Below are 16,815 nucleotides of genomic sequence, written 5' to 3' on the forward strand. Positions count from 1 at the left end.
TCATCCAATTCATCATGTATGGTATTCATCCAATGAATAATTAACATATTTAAAAAAAAAAATCCTTATTTCTAGCCTGTGCATGGTTAGCTACCACATGCAGCTGTTGGATATCAATTCATATTTTGCAAAGAATGAAGAAACGTCTATTATCAGAAGTCTATTTCCAATGCATGATAAAACCAACCTTTTAAACTACTCTTTGAAAAACTGAATAACTTTTATTTCTAAAGCTCTTTCTTTTTCTTCAAGATTTCTGTGAAACATGTAGGTTTTTTTTTTCTGTTTTCTTAAACATTTTCATGTTTTTATAAGAATTTGAATAATCCAGAAGTTTCAGTTAAGATACTCTTCACTTGATGAGCTTTGGCATCTTATTAATGACTTTTTGTATTGCCCTAAGGATAGTGAACTTAAATCAAATTACTCAGGGTTATAGGAGTTACTGTTACAGAGATTCCAAAAATATAGGCCAGTAATTAGATTTGGCCATATATGTGTGAATGCCACCAGAAAAACAAACAAACAAACAAACAAACAAACAAACAAAACCAGAATCATTGAAAATACTAATATTTCATCTCTAGAAATTTGGTCTGTGAAATTAGAAATTTAGGAAGTGGATTCAGTCAAACGGGATAATCATTATTATAGATGTCACCATTACCTAAGGAAAAATTCTTCCAAAACAAAATGGCTGACTTTTCAATAACCAGTGACTGTTCATCATTATAAAGTTCCTTTGGAATATACTTAGCTTTGATGGGTTTCTGTATTCTAGTTTCCTGCATTTCGATTTCTTCTATCACTATTTTTCCTTTCTTCATCATCATTTTTAAAGCATAGTCAGATTCAAAGTATGATTGATTTGCAGTGCTGGTGCATAACAAAATGCAGTTTTTCACAGGATTCTGTGAAAAATAAATATAATGAAAAGCTCTGTTCCAATGCATTGTTTTCAAAAAATCATTGTATTAATAATAAAGTGTTTACACTCATATTTTAAGTTAAATTTGAATTTATTTGATGTCATGGATAAGGAAATAATATAATGTCTAAATGGGTTATGATGCCTGTAATGATGCCCATTCCCATCCCCAATCTCTTAAAAAAAAACACCTTGATTACAGGAACCTCTAATTTACATTATTTTATAGTGATATAATGCCACAACAGACTAAGAAAAATATTATTTTTGCCCCCCAATATCACCCAATGTATATAAAATATCAAAGCTGATGGAACCCTTCATGAGGTAATCTTAGTTGCTAGGAAGATTAACCACTGGAAACAAAACAAAGTCTGGACTCATTTTGTTCAGGGCTGTATAAATCCAACACAGAGGCAGAATTGCTTAGGAATTTGTAGACATGCTAATTCTAAGCAATTCTGCTCTATCTGTTGGTTCTAAATGCAATTGCATGGCAAGCAGAAGATATGAAATTCTCATAGTTAATTATACATGACAGGGAAAAAAAAAAAACCACAAAAATTTTCAGCCCCTACAATTTGAAAATGAAGATATATGGGAGAGTCCAGGCACACAACAGGGGAAGAGCAGGATCTGCACAGAGGATCTGCAAAAAGAAGAGGACACCATGCTAAATGACATAAGTTTATGACATTTTGAGAGTAAGCAGGTATTCCTGAAGTACAAAAGAGCAGGAAAAATTTGTAGGGATTACTTAGCTCTGAAACAGAGTATAGTTTCTCAGAGGTGAGAAAAGTTTGGGAAAGGAAAAAAAGCACATCAAAACAAATAAGTTTCAACCACAGCAGGAAGAGTAAAAGGTTTACATACAGCAGAAGCGAAAGAAGATGAGAGAACTGAAAGTAGTTAATAGCAGTAGAAACAGAAGGGCAAGGTAAAGAATGAGAGAGATGGAAGGAAATGAAAGAAGTAATAGAAGGATGTGATTAGGAGAAAACGTAGCATGATGAATTAGAAGAAATGTATGTTTAAGATCCAATTTGGGATCGCAGAAAGCTTTATAGAGACACAGAGAGATGAGAATAATCAGTGGAGATAAAAAGAACAGACCAAAAAGCAAATGATCAAATGAGTTGGATTAATTCAAGAAGTAGAAGCAGTTTGATTGAAAGCAGAAAGTACTTTAGAACTGTTCTTCAAGTGATGAATTGCAGTAAAGAAGATCCAGCAACTGTATTCTCATAGGTATAGCCTGGCCCTAAACATCTCCTTGGATGCAAAAGCTTCACTCAGGGCAGTAACAAGGCTTGAGGCTGCTCACCTCACACTCTCATTGTGTGTCATTCCCTAAATCTTGTAACTGATAGACCAGAGATTCTACATCCAAGCCTCCTTGTTCCTCAGTGTTCTACCTGAATGGGTCAGCTGCCCTCTCCACAGTGCCCAACCCTGTCTCTCCCAAGGTCCAAGAGCAGACTGGCTGAAGAGAAGATGCTTGCTCATATGGTGGCAGCACTCAACACCTCCTCCCACACCTCCAACATCTCCTGTCCACAGGATCTGGGGAGGAAGATAGAGGAAGAAGAACCACAAAAGGGTGGGAATCAACCTTTCCCTTCTAAGTGCAAAGTGCCTACAAATCTGAAGGCTGTGGTATAAACTTCCCATTCATCAACCACATTGTTACACAAGCTGCAGTGCTACCCAGTGACATTTTAAATGAATTAGCTACAGGCTATGCACATAGGATGATGGATTATGGAGCAGAAGCAGGTAAAACACCTTGAAAGAAGAGCACAAAGAAATAGACCAGGGCTCTGAGGAGCATCCCAAGATGCAGAAAGAAAGAGCTGCCAGCATTTGTATGCCCTTTGCCTTGCCTGTGCAGAAAAACCTTCTCTCTGTGATACACCAGCTGCTGGCACAAGTGTATCAATGGGACCAAGGAGGAAATCAGAAATACCCAAATAAGGAAAACCAGACAGAGAAAACCCACCAGAAAATAAAAACCAAGCAAGAAGTAAATTAACTCTGATGATGGTTTCACAACCTTTTGGAGCACACTGCTGCTGCCCTTAAAGGGGCTCCTTGAACTTCCCTGAGGGAATAAATACTAACCTGAAAGGATTAAAAGCAACCTTCACCTGCTATTCATCCCCCAGAATGCATTCTGGTTGCATATCCCTGGTGCTCTGAAATTTGTCTGTGACATGTAGCTTCAAGAGCCAGGCCCACAGCACTTGACATGAGCAGCACCTCATGTGACAGGAGGACTGAGTGCCTTGCCCAGGACCTTGTTGAGGACAGGGATAATGGAGTGCCTCGGCAGGAGAGTGTAAGATCTCCTTAAAGTCAGGGATATTCTTTTTGTCATTGATGAGGACATAAGTGGGAGAACATGGCTGTGGCTGACTGACAATTGTCGTGGGAAGTTAGAGGAAAAACAAGGTCTTTTACTAAGTAAAATAAAAGGTAGCCTTGCCTGTCTTGTCACATTATCCAACTGGCATCAGATCTAACAACTCAGGCTAAAACATGAGACCTTGATAATAGAGTTTTGCAACTGTTTTGACAAAGGACTTGCTTGAAGAATTTGAGAACAGAGCCTAGAAATGGTATCATAGAGTCCTTTATAGTCTAAAACTTTAGCTTGAGAAAAGAAAATAGTTTGACTTGAGAAAACACCCATCACAAGCTACAATTAACCGGCATCTTACTGCACTGGGAGTGGGATGCCACCAACCAAGTGCACCAAGGAATACTTTTGTTCCAACAGACTCTGTATCTTAGATATACCTGTAGCAATTAAGATTAGAAACTGTGAAAAAGAAAAAGATCACTAAACAGAACAGCACCAAAGTAGAATTCTAATGTCAATTTGAAGTTAGTTGAAAAAGGCTTAGGGCAAGGTATGGTATTGCTGCCTTTTTTTTTCTTTTAAATTCTCTGTGTGATAAATGAGGTGACAAAACAAAGCTAATTTATTTGTCAGAAAAAGATTCTGTATAATGAGAAGAATAGGTGTATGTGTTTACTAGATTGCCCATTTTGATTTATCAGGAGACTATATAAATATTTTTTTCTATTATCATCCTTTTAAAATCTATGTATTTTGTCACTCTTCCTTCCCAACAAATTATTAATAAAGGGATATAAAATTAATTGCTTAACATTTAATTCCAAATTTCATTAATTTGTTGTCAGTATTTTCTCTAGGTAAGTGGCATCTGAGCTAGACTATCCTTTCAGGCTCTGTTATAGAGCATTCAAATTAACCATGATATTTCTGTTCTTCTGTGTGCCTCCATAATATCAAAAAATCACCTGCTCATATTATAGACATGCAAAATTGCATGTGTATCTATAATATTTTATACAAATATATATATGCTCAGCTTAGGGTTATGTGTTTGCTAAAGGTGTCTGCTTTCTCCAGCTGCCTTATTCCAGCTGCCCTCTCCTTCCTGCCCAGGCTGACACTTCCCTGTTTGCATGTTCAACCATTTGGCAAAGTTTACCTAATATCCCAGAGATTCACAGACGCGGGCACATCCCTCACAGACACCCAGCAGTTGTGGGATGATGCAGGTGCTCATCAATACCCCCATGTCTGACTACAGCAGCAAGCACAACATTTCACTCACACTCCCAAGGCTCTCAGCAGGAGTTGGCAATTGCAGTTCTTGCAGCGTTCGTATATGTGCCATAATGGGTGACATCCTCCAGGGAGGGAGTTGGGAAATCATCCATAAAGAAGACATAAGAAAAGTGGACAGCTGGGTTCATCAGATGCAGGGGTCAGCTAGGCAACAGTACTGACTGACCCCATTTTACATGACTGGTCCCTTTTACACTGCTTTCTTTTTATCCATATTGTTCCTTCCAGCTCCTCCCTCCTCTGCACATAGCCTCAGCACTAGGTACAATCCCACCAAGCCATTCCAACACCCAAGCCACTCAGTGGCTTGTATCCTCATCAGTTGTGAACTCACTTTGTCAAAGTCAGTTACCTTGACTGACCAGGTTTGTTTCTGACTATTGTCTTTTTTTTAATGCCAGTTGGGTAGGTTTTATTTCTATGTCTGTTTTCCTCCCTTTCCTTTCCCTATCCTCCACAAAAAAAAAATAAATAAACATCCTTACACATCAAATTTCCATACCAATTAGTGTGAATATCCATGTTTGTTCTTATTGCAACGTGCCTTACCATGTGTCAGTCAGGTTTGTATCTGTTTGGTTTTCTTATTTGTCTGTTTGTCTGGTTTTTATCCTTCCTTTGCCTAGATATTCTTAAAAGAATAGACACATTCTTTCCACATACCATTAGAGTTCAAATTGACAAAGTCCAGATCTATTTTTTTCTATAGCTTGAAAGTTCAAAGGGAAGAAAAAAGAAACACTCAGATAAATGTGTACTCTGACTACCTGCACAGCAGAAATCAGTATATTGAGAAATGTTCAGATACTGAAGAAGCTGAATAGCCTCTTTGCATTTCTTTTGTATTGCCTTCGCTCCACCACCTTGGTATATTAAGCTTGATCTTTGCATAGGGAAATTTTCTGAAGTGCAGGCTAAAAAAGCCAATCAACTCCTCCTCTTTAGATTAAAAAAAGTAAAAAGGAAAAAATCGTCCCAGTCTGCTTTATGTATAAACCTATTCATAGAGCTCTAGTTAAGAGATTTTTGGAAATGTACAAATCTCATTATCAGCAATGATTAAACATGGGTGGTTAACCTGGGAGATGAATTTAAGAAGAATGTTAAAGCAGTGATACTTTTCTCCAGATAATCAAGCCTGGGAAACACAGTTTAATTTGTATCCATTCTAAGCAGCTTCATACATAGGGCTTCTCTGAACGTAGTTCTTTCCACCAGTGTTTCACTTGCAACTAATTTTTATCTAAGCAAATTACTTGTAAGGATTCAGCCATGTTTTCCTTGTGCACCTCAAATTAAGTCAGTTCCTTTTAAGTACATGGGTGCAAAGGGGATACAGTTTTCATCACACTAGCTTTGATACTCTAAGAATTCATCAGAATACACTCAAAACCTTTTCTATTTCTAAACAAAGAATTCACCAAAATATTATGCAAAGAGTAACAGATGCAGTGTTCATTGGTCACATAGCTTCCTCCTTCACAACCACAAAAGCCTGACTTGTATAAGTTTTTGAAAAATGGTTTGAAGGGATGTGGTCTTTCATCATGTTCATTGACTGAGCAAAGTTACTGTTATGACATTGTAAATGACTAAACACACAACACAAGTAATTATGTGCATGCCAGTTTGTGGATGAAATAGTGGAACAGCTGTTTCATGACTCAGGTCATAACTAATAGAAGACATAATTAACACAAGCTAACAGATTTTTAGAAAATGGGTGCTGTTACACTAGCATTTGACTGTTAAACTGGAACTCTAGTAAGTAAAGAGAAGAGAATTACTACAATGTGCTCAAATTCATGTCCATCCCATTCTCTTCTTCCCTATCAAAAATGGCAAAATAAATGCTTAGTGAGCAACTAAGAAAATTCCTTGGTTCATATGTAATTTTAATACAGAGCAGCCTTCATTTCTACAATGAAATTGGTTATACCACTGATGTTTGGTGCAGCCCCAATAAGATGCATGCATATGGATTGGAGTCCAGATCATGATTTTGTTCATGCTTTTCCCTTTAAGCCTAGTTTAGTTTCCTTTTCCATAGATTAAAAAAAAAAAAAAACCTATTACAAATGGTAGCATTAAACTGTCCATACGCATGACTAAATGATATTGAAACATATTTGGATATGTTGTACTTTGATCTCATTAAAATAGGAAAAAAATAAACTTTCTAAGCACTGAAGTGCTTTCCTAAATCAGAAATATCACCAAGGTGACTTCTGACATATTTTGGAGGTACCAGTTCTAGGTGTGCATGCAAGTAGGGCTTGTTTTGATTCCTACCATTTTATGTCAATATAAACAATCACAAAGTTCAGAAGCAACTGTGAACCATGAAAGATTTCTGCTAAAGAAATGAAGACTTCTGTAGAGAAAAGGAAGTAAATTGAGGCAACTCTATTGCACCTTGTGTGAAACACTGCAGATTTCCCCAAATCACATAGTTCTCATCTTACATTTGTTTTTTGGTTTTCCCCATCATGCATGGAAATCAGAAAGGAATAGAAAAAAATGCCCTCTGAAACTTTCATAAGACACTTCAACCAGGCTTTGTTGTATCCCCCAAAAGCTACTATACCCTCTGTTTTACATAGATCCAAGAAAACCATACCACATCTAACCAATATACTCAACTCAGAAATATGCTTACTGTTCTGAGACAGATTGTCAAGCTGTGTCATGCCATCCACCTTGGCCAGATGTAAAGTCAAATTCACAAATTGCACGTGAAGCAAAATAAAAATCTGAGTATGCTTAATTGCATGGTCAAAAGATCACTGTGCTCTCTCTGGACTTCAAAACATCCTCTTTGATTTTCTAGGGCTACAGACACATTCTGATCTCTAATGTAAGAATTCAACCACTGTATTAGAAAAATATTTTTCTCTCATAAATCAAAACAAAGCAAAAAAAATCTGGAAAATTCTTTATATTATAAACAAGAAAAATATTTCTGTCAAAGGATGTGCAGATAATTACTATGGCTAAGAGAACACAGAAAACCTAACAGCTATTTGTTTGTTTTGAAGTTCTACCAATTCTTATATGTAGCATAAATTTCCATGGAGCTGCTTGCATCTTGGTTCGAATAAATGGCTCTGCTGAAGCTTAGGTCTCCAGAACATGGTTGGAATGAAGAAGTGTTTAGAATAGGAAGCGACTCATAAAAAAGCGAGCAGTTCAAGAGAAAAAATGTGCTAACTTCTTTTACAAGCATTTTACTCATACTAAACACAAATACCATAGGAAAATCAGAATCTGACTGTATTTCATCAGTGAGGAGCAAATTTAAAAACTCAGTAAGATTGTTCAAGTCACACATGTACAAAAATCTGTGCAGCTAGAATCACAGCTCCAGAAACTGAACATCCCATTCTCATTATTGTCGTTGTTCTTGTTTTTTTTTCCCTTGTAAATGTTCTCTAGATAGTGCTGTCATGCTCATAATGAAGTGTCATCCTTCCTATCTTGCAGTGACTCAAGAAATTAATTTTTAAGATGACTTCCAGGCATAATTTACTCAAGATGTGAAAGTTGGTTCTTACTCTGAAGGCACATCACCAATAGATTCTGGACATGGTGTTGACTGAATAAAACAGATGCACAAACAAAAATAATAGAACTCGCTTTCTCACAGTGGTCTTGACTCTACACTACTATCAAAAACTACTTGCTTAAAAAAGTACCTTTTATTTTTCTGTAGTAAAAAGAACAAAGTAGAGCACCTAAGTACAAACTGAGCATTTGTTGCAATAATGCAATAAAAATTTATATTTCCTTTAATCTTCCCATGAGATACTTTGATCTGAGACTGATCCTGAAAAAGTTTGCAACAAGTAATGCTTGCTTCACCTTCTACATCAACATGCTACAGATGAATGGGCCAGCCATCATCACTGAACTCAGGCTACAAATATGTTAAAGATGTCAGAAAGGCTTCCTTGTTCCTCAATTCTCCCTATGTATGTACTGACTTTATATAAATATAGATATGTACACACAACATCTATTTGGTTCCTTATTCCTTTTCACTGAAGGCATATGAAATAATGATGTCTGCAAGATCAGAAGTCCAGAACACCAAAGATGTACTGCATGAGGCATCAAAAACTCTTAGTGCTGTTTGAAATACTACCAGTTCTTGGAATGAGCTCCATATCCAACCCAAAATTTTCACTTATGTGTGTTGAAAAGTCAACATTCACCTTCCTATCTCAGTAACTCTGAGAAAAAAAAAAGTCAAACTGCTGATAAAAGCCTATGGATATGGATACTCTCCAGTACAAACCAGTTGTCATATACCATTGTTATTTAAAACCATTATGTGATTTAGAATGAGATCTAGGTTTGAGTTCCTGTTGGTACTTCTGTACCCATCCAGTGGCTTCACACCATTGCTTGAAAAACAGATGTTTTGGTGGTCTAAGGAGGTTTGTTTGGGGGTTATGGGTTGTTTGGGCTTTTTTGTTCTTGGTGGAGCTTTTCAACTCAACCTTCTATTTCATGTTATCTAAAGAAAGATTTGATTTTCCTTGGCATGGCCCTTAAAAGACAATAATTAAAATATTATGGATCTGAATGTCCTGAATCTGAACACTATTAACCACAGCACTTTGGGGTTTATATTGCTCATTATCATATGCCCATCTATAGATGTGTCAGCCTCTGTCGTTACAAATTGCTCTAAGGTCATGGTTAAAAAATTCAAGTAAGAGCAAGGGAGAAAGAAGGGGGTAAGCATGTTTGTAGCTAATACTTGCAACAGTCAATTCTGCTTGCAGCATTAGATCAGATAGCTTAGAAAGCACTAATTTAATGGTCTGCATCCAATGTGCTCTGTTCCTTATGATCCAGGCAAGTTTGTTCTCTGGTATACCCTAGAGGGTTTTCTCAGCATGTAAAGAGAGAAATAAATTTTACAGGCAATACATCCTTCCTATAAAATACCTGAACTACTTCATTTTTATCTGAGCAATGATGCAAGACAGAAGGATCTGGCCACTTACAACACATATGGTATCACTTCTGAGGAAATCTCTTTTTCAGATACCATCATTATCCCTAAGTTTCCACATTTAAGAAGCACCTGGCCATTCTGTGTAAATGTTGATGACAGGTTCAGCTATGGCAGTTGTCAGCATACCATAATGAAACTGAAGTCTTCAGGTGGCCCAAACGAATCTGATGAATATTTAGTCTGGAAGAGGAAGTCAAAAGCTAAAAATAGCCATATTCAACGATCAGAAATTCCAGAAAATATATAAGCATTGCTCAAATCACTCTAGATGCAAAAACTGTAGAAAAGCATTGAAAAAGCTCCCTTCCTTCTTTCGTACTTTCAAAAGATCTCAATACTTGACTAGGATGCCAGTGTATGAGAAATACATAAACCTCAGGATATATCTTTTGCAAAGAACTTGCATTCAGAGAGACAGTCAGAAGTGAGAAAATAAAATTGAGATACTGGGGAATAAAAAAATGATACTTCTGACACTTCTCTCACCTTAGATCTGTCTGGACATGATAGCAAGACAAATTTTAATTACATGATTGAAAAAAAGAGAAATTAGCAAATATGGTAAATTATTATGGAAAGTGCATCTCAATCTTAAAGATAGTAGAAGAAATCAAGACAGCACTTGATTAAAAATCTGCTTGAGGCTGGTTTTGTGTACCAATCAATATCAGGTGTCAACTACTCTTTACTGAATGTAAAGATCATTTGTAGAGTGGGGAAGGATCGTGGAAGGGTTTTGAAGATGAAGTCAAGCAGCTTGTGTTTGAAGTGCCAGAAAAGCAGTAGCTAGTGAAGGAAGGTGTGGAGAGAGGTGAAATGGTTGAAATGACAGGCCAGGAAAATGATCTTTGCAGAAGCTGAGCAAGATTGCATTTGTCAAAGGGGGAAGGAAAAAAGTGTGTTTCAGAAGCTGAGACGTGAGATATTTCACCTGTAGAGATAGATAGCAAAGCCACTTCTTAGATATGGTCTGTGAAAAATAGACATTACATGAAAGTGCAGATTTAGGAAGTGGATTCAGTCAAACGGGATAATCGTCATTCTAGATGTCACCATTATCTAAGGAAAAATTATTCCAAAACAAAAATGGCTGACTTTTCAATAACCAGTGACTGTTCATCATTCTAAAGTCCCTTTGGAATATACTTAGCTTTGCTGGGTTTCTGTATTCTTGTTTACTGCACTTCTATTTCTTCTATCACTATTTTTCCTTTCTTTGTCATCACTTTTAAAGCATAGTCAGATTCAAAGTATGAGTGATTTGCAGTGCTGGTGCATAACAAAATGCAGTTTCATGATGAAAATCTTAAGCACTTTCTAGCAAAACCATAATCTAGGGCTGAGTGCTGATGCCATAGCTATGCAGCCAAGAGTTCAGTCACTGGCATCTCATGTCAATAGCTACAGGAAGTTCTAGATGCTTCCTGTGTGCAGTAGCATTTGATGTTTACTTCAGGAGACATCAGAATATTTGATAGCAGACACTGAATTAATTGTGTGTTAGTGTCCAAAAGGATTAGGTAGATAGATTTTTAAGCCCAGAAACATGTGATTTGAAAATCACTAGGAACTAGTACTGCTGTTTAAAATGAGCAGGAAGTTATTTGGATAACAGATCTACTAATTTCACTCAGATACTTAGAATGATCAGAATATCACAAGAACAAAATCTATCATCTTATAACACAGTTACTGGAATCTTGGGCACATGTTAATGACTAAAGCACAAAGTAAACTCAAATAATTACATGAATTCTCCATATGGTTTAGAAGGGTTTTAGTGATGTCTTCAAGAGACTGAGGTCTCCCTGACACTGGATTTATGTCTCTCTACCATAAGCTGTGATCTCATACCAGAAAAACCTAGCAGTCCTGTTTAGATTGGATTCCTGTCCAAAACTTGTCATACACCTTTCCATATGATATACTTCTACAGCAATTTATAGTATTTTTCATTAGCGTTTAGATTAATTAAATGTGGGATTAATTTCTGAATTTGCAAATGAAACAAACTATATTAGTACTTCATGTTCCTCTTCTTCCACAGCCCTTTGTGTGCTGGTCATTGAAAAATGTGACAAAGAAAGGAGATTAGTAAGAGGAAGTGTTCAGGACTAGTTTCTAAAAGGGTTTATTTTTCACCAAAATTTCTAATAATATTGTTAACCAGCTTTGTGTAGTATTTAATTCTGGGTTAGATAGTTGATCAACAATGGGAAAACCAAAATTTTTAGGTCAAATTGTTTGGTGATTACATACTATATAGAGAGATTGATGCATAGCTATCACTAGCAGCCCTGTTTTATGAATGATATCCTTCTGGAAAAAAAACCTCCAATTTTTCATATTGATTGAATGAATACTACTGAGGCTATGTGCTTCAAATCTCAGCACAAAATTCTGAATTCAGATATGCTTTTGGGCAGAGTCCTTGTTTCACTTTAGTATTCATAGCTGGAAATTTTAAGTATTGCAGTACTTCCTGAAGCATCTTTATAATATTATATGAACAAAGTGGGTCTCAGATCTTGTTGGGTCTCTGGAAGGAAGACTAAGCCAATAGTCTAGGTGAATTTATTCAGTGAAAAAGTACCCTGAAATGTTGTTTCTCTTTGGACCGCTACTTGCTGCTCTCGGGGGTTCCTCGCCGCTGTCCCCCGCCCCTCCCCGGCCCCCCGGGACCCTCCGGCTAGCTGTCCCCTCTGGGGCCGGGGTTTTCCGCGGTCCCGCTGCCCTGGGCTCACCAGGCAGCGGCTGGGTTAGCACGGTCCGAGCTGCGGCGCTGCCTCAGTCGCCGCTAGGATTCGAGATAAAGAGACCAAGAGAGACCAATGGTATGCTTGTCCAGAGAGATTGTATTGCCTGAACCGTAGCAGGGACCAAAGGCTATTGCCCAGATACAGTTTTATACAGCAAAATTAAGAGATAAGGATTAAACAATAGAGACAGTGTTCAGCTAAGGCACATCAGAACCACCCCAGGGGCCAGGTCCAATGGGAACTGCTCAGGGGTGGGGAGAAGGGGGTTTACAGAGGAATGCTGAAGCGGGACTTTCCCGAAACAGTGGAGCATACATAAATGTATCTTTTACCTCAGTTTACCACTCCCAAGGCCTTTCTAAAACAATGGGGCATACATGAATGTATCCTTTTCCTCAGTTTACCATTCCCAAGGCCTTTCTAAAACCTTCCTCCACGCTATCATGCCAGCATGATAGCAACACTGAAAAAATGTTTGATTCTGTTCTGGGACATCTGTATAAAATAGTTGAGTTTCTTACAGAGCAGTTCATCTCTGCACTGTTAGGATGACTAGCCTAAACCTGAAGTCTGAGAAAGAGCATTCTCACTTTATTCAACTGAAATTCAAAGTATTGATTCAGATAAATTTCTGGGTTATCTATCTAAATATCAGTGACAGCTAGAGGAACAAATAAATTTAAGGCTTTATTTTCTAGACCAGTCCATATTAAGGGAATAATTTACCTAAAAGTAATTTTTATTGTATAATGGCAAGAAGGAGGAAATTCTTACTCTGTTTTTAGAAAGAGGCAGGGAAAAAACAGCATTTCTCCAGGCTGAATAGAGGAATTTGATCCAAATACTTTGAATCCTAATCTATTCTTTGATCATTGACTAAATTCCTCATTACAAGCATCCATATCTGCATTTGTCTGAGGAATGCTTGGGATTCCCTGTTCCAGCATTCCACAGAAAGACTTTGTGTATTTTTATTTTATTAGCATATAAATACACAATACTAAGTTGTAGTTGAGAATACAAGAGTTTTTTATCATCTTCCACAGCAGTTGTGTTCGAGAAAATGCCCCCAGTTACCAACACTGAAAAAGATGAAAGTCATTCCACTTCATGCAGTCCAATATAAAGGGACTGGATGTGCTCTCTGTTGAGTGAAATAACATTGGGGTAGAGAGAAGGCACTATGTTCCTATGTGACATGACATAATTCAGGTGATACACTCCTAAAATCCATCCTTTAGTTATTTTCTTGGGTGTTTTGGGCAGAAGAAGCATATTGGTTTGGGGTTTGGTTTGTGAGGGTTTGGGGTTTTTTCTGGAGTTTTTAAGATCTTTCATGTCAGGACGATTTCTATGCTTTTGAAAAGGATAGTGGAGCTGGGGTGAGAAATTATATGTATTTCCTTCTTATATTTAAACTGCTTTGACTTTATCTTCAGTCCTTTTTTGATCTTTTGACATGCATCTCTCCTGACTTGCCTGATATCTATTCTAAGCAGTGAAATGATTGATCACAAAGTATTTCAAATATGTGGTGTTTGGAGAATGTAATATCTAATACTCTCTTAATAAAAAAAATACATACAACACAGGTTTTATCTGACACAAATGCATTTTTAAATCCTTGGATTCATCAATATGATTGTGGCTAAAACACTCCTAAAATGTATTTGGCACTCCCTCCTCATGTAGCTGGCAGGAGTAGGCTGTACACAGACCCCTTGGCTTTCATTTTCCTCTGCCTATTTTTGCATATGAGTCAACCTTTGATGCTGACTGAGAGTAGAGCTGGCAATTGCTGGGCCCAGATGCCACACTCGGGGCTCCAAGTCCTGAACAGAAGGATTTGTAGCTGGCTGCTGCCATGTGCTACTTTAGATTCACTGTCTATAACCTGGAGGGTTTATATATAATTTGCCTGCTGCTGCCTTGGTCATTGGTATCCATGAGATGTTCAGTGTTGCCTGGCTAAGATTGAGCTTAGAGTCCACAGCCTGTGCATGTCCAGCTTTGCACTCTACATTTGCCACTCCTGTCACACAGCAAATGTGTGCACTGGGTGGAAGAATAATTCTCATGCCAAACATGCACACAAGCAGCGGACAGAAAGTTTCTCAGGAAACAGAAAATTCTGTGAAGTCTTTCCGTAAAGTCACACAATTTAGATGTCTGAAGGCAAGTAATTTCTTCCAAAACAAATCTTTTGCCAGTACAGTAATTCAGATTGAGGATCTATAAATGTCTTTGAGATAAATATTTTTATAAGAAGGTTGACATTCAACTTTTTGAATTACTACATAAGAAAAAAATAAAAAAGAAGACACTTTCTTTATAACCAAAAAAAGTTATTGATTCTGAAATAGACAAGCTGGAAAAATAACCAAAGGTTTCTCTAATGCAATCTTACAAGAACTTCAAAATATATAATACCTCTTTGAGTTATCTCCACATGTACATCAATTACCACCAGTAGCCACCATATATACAAAAATTACTGCAGAAACAAACCTTGCCTTTATGGAGATTATATAACTCTGTTATCAGGGAGATTAGTGACAAGGAGATCATATCTCTTATCATTAGCACGTTCAGTGCAATACTGTATTCAGTACAATAAAAGTCCTATTTGTTTTGGTTTTTTTGTTTTCCCCAAGTCTCCTAATCAGGTTCTTTTAGTAGATTTGATTGTGCAAATAATATTCCCAATTATGCTTGCAGTAAGAAATAGACACTTGAGTAAAAGACAAAGAAGCAGGGCCTAGATTTGTGAAATAGAGCATTCTATAGAGGAAAGAGGCAGCACAGGAAAAGAAGTATTAGCAAGTGAAAATATGCAAGAGCTGAGTAAAAAGTTAAATAAAGCCCTATGGGATGTAGCAGTGAAGGCCAAAGGAATACTAAAATAAGTTTGCCAATGACACCAGACTGGGAGGAGCTGTCGATTCTCTCAGGGGCAAAGAGGCCCTGCAGAGAAATGCACACAAATCAGAGGGCTGGGGAATCATCACCCATATGAACTCCAACAAGGGCAAGTGCTGGATTCTGCACCTGGAATGGGGCAACCCTGGATGTACAGACAGACTGGGGAATGAGAGGCTGGAGAGCAGTGCCATGGAAAGGGACCTGGGGGTCCTGGTTGATGGCAAGCTGAACACGAGTCAGCAGTGCCCTGGCAGCCAGGAGGACCAACCCTGTCCTGGGGGACATCAGGCACAGGATGGCCAGTGGGTAAGGGAGGGGATTGTCCCACTCTGTTTGGATCTGGGGCTGCCTCACTTCAAGGGCTGTATGCAGTTTTGGGTGCCACAATATATGAAAACATTAAACTGTTTGAGAGTGTCCAGAGGGCCACGAGTACAGTGAAGGTCCTTGAGGGGAAGCTGTACGAGGAGCAGCTGAGGTCACTTGGTCTCTTCAGCCTGAAGGGGTGACCTCTTCCTCATGAGGGGAAGAAAAGGGGCAAGCACTCATCTCCTCACTCTCACAACCAGAGCCAGGACTCTGAGTTCAAGTGCCTGGACAATGCACTCAAGGTATATCAAGTGATTCTTGGTGTGTCCTGTTCCTGGCCAGGAACTGGACTTAATAATCCTGATGTTTCCCTTCCAACTCACCATATTCTATGATTTTATGATCTCTTCCATGCAGTTCCTTGGCAGAAACTGCAAAATGAGGTGTCTGAGGTGTCTGGCTCCACAAAGAAATGGTTCAAAAAGCTCATGCTTTCCCTCATGTTCATAACATGATGTCTGATACATTTTACATAGTACACTAGAGGCAACTAAACTACTACTAAGTGATATCAACAACACAGGACCAAAATTTATGCACTGATACAATATTTTCCATACTGATTCCTAGTATTTTGAATAAAAAAATACATCGAAAAAAAAATGTTCAGTATTAATTTGACAGCAGGTATAATTCTTTTTCTGGTTCAGACAAAGGATAGCTATTTAACAAGAATTTTGACCAAGTTCAATGACTTCCCTAAGGAGTAGCCCATAAGAAGGCTTATTTGCATACATTAGATTAGCTGTCTTTGCTTTACATGATGGTGTTAAAGAAATCAGATCCTTTCTTCAGCATATCACAAAATCCAAATTGATATTATATCATATATTTTGTTATTAGCTATTACTTTATTTGTAGATCAAGACACTAAAAACAGATAGGATTTAAGCACAGAACTAAATGGTTGCATTAATTTTATATGGTTTTCAATCAGATAACTTGTACCAAATATAGAGATAGAAAAAGACATGGAAGGAATATCAGGAGTATGATTGGCTGCCTGGAATTTCAGTACTGCAGCTGGTATTTTGTAAGCATCACAGCAGAAAGGAGATTTAAAGGAGGTATTAAAGTAGAATAGCAAAGAAGCTTATCTGATTGATTTTGCCTTTTTCTTTCCTCTTTCACTTCAGTTTACATGAGGCAC

At 37.6% G+C, this 16,815-nt stretch overlaps 1 long non-coding RNA gene across 2 annotated transcripts in view; it reads right to left on the minus strand.

Moving 5' to 3' along the window:
* The window catches only part of LOC110470887 (uncharacterized), a 78,981-nt gene that overhangs the window by 8,091 nt on the left and 54,075 nt on the right, over positions 1-16,815 (minus strand). The gene's annotated exons all lie outside the window — the stretch shown is intronic.

This window comes from Lonchura striata, chromosome 1 (assembly GCF_050655825.1).
Source record: "Lonchura striata isolate lonStrDom1 chromosome 1, ASM5065582v1, whole genome shotgun sequence".
Classification (NCBI taxonomy): Eukaryota; Metazoa; Chordata; class Aves; order Passeriformes; family Estrildidae; genus Lonchura; species Lonchura striata.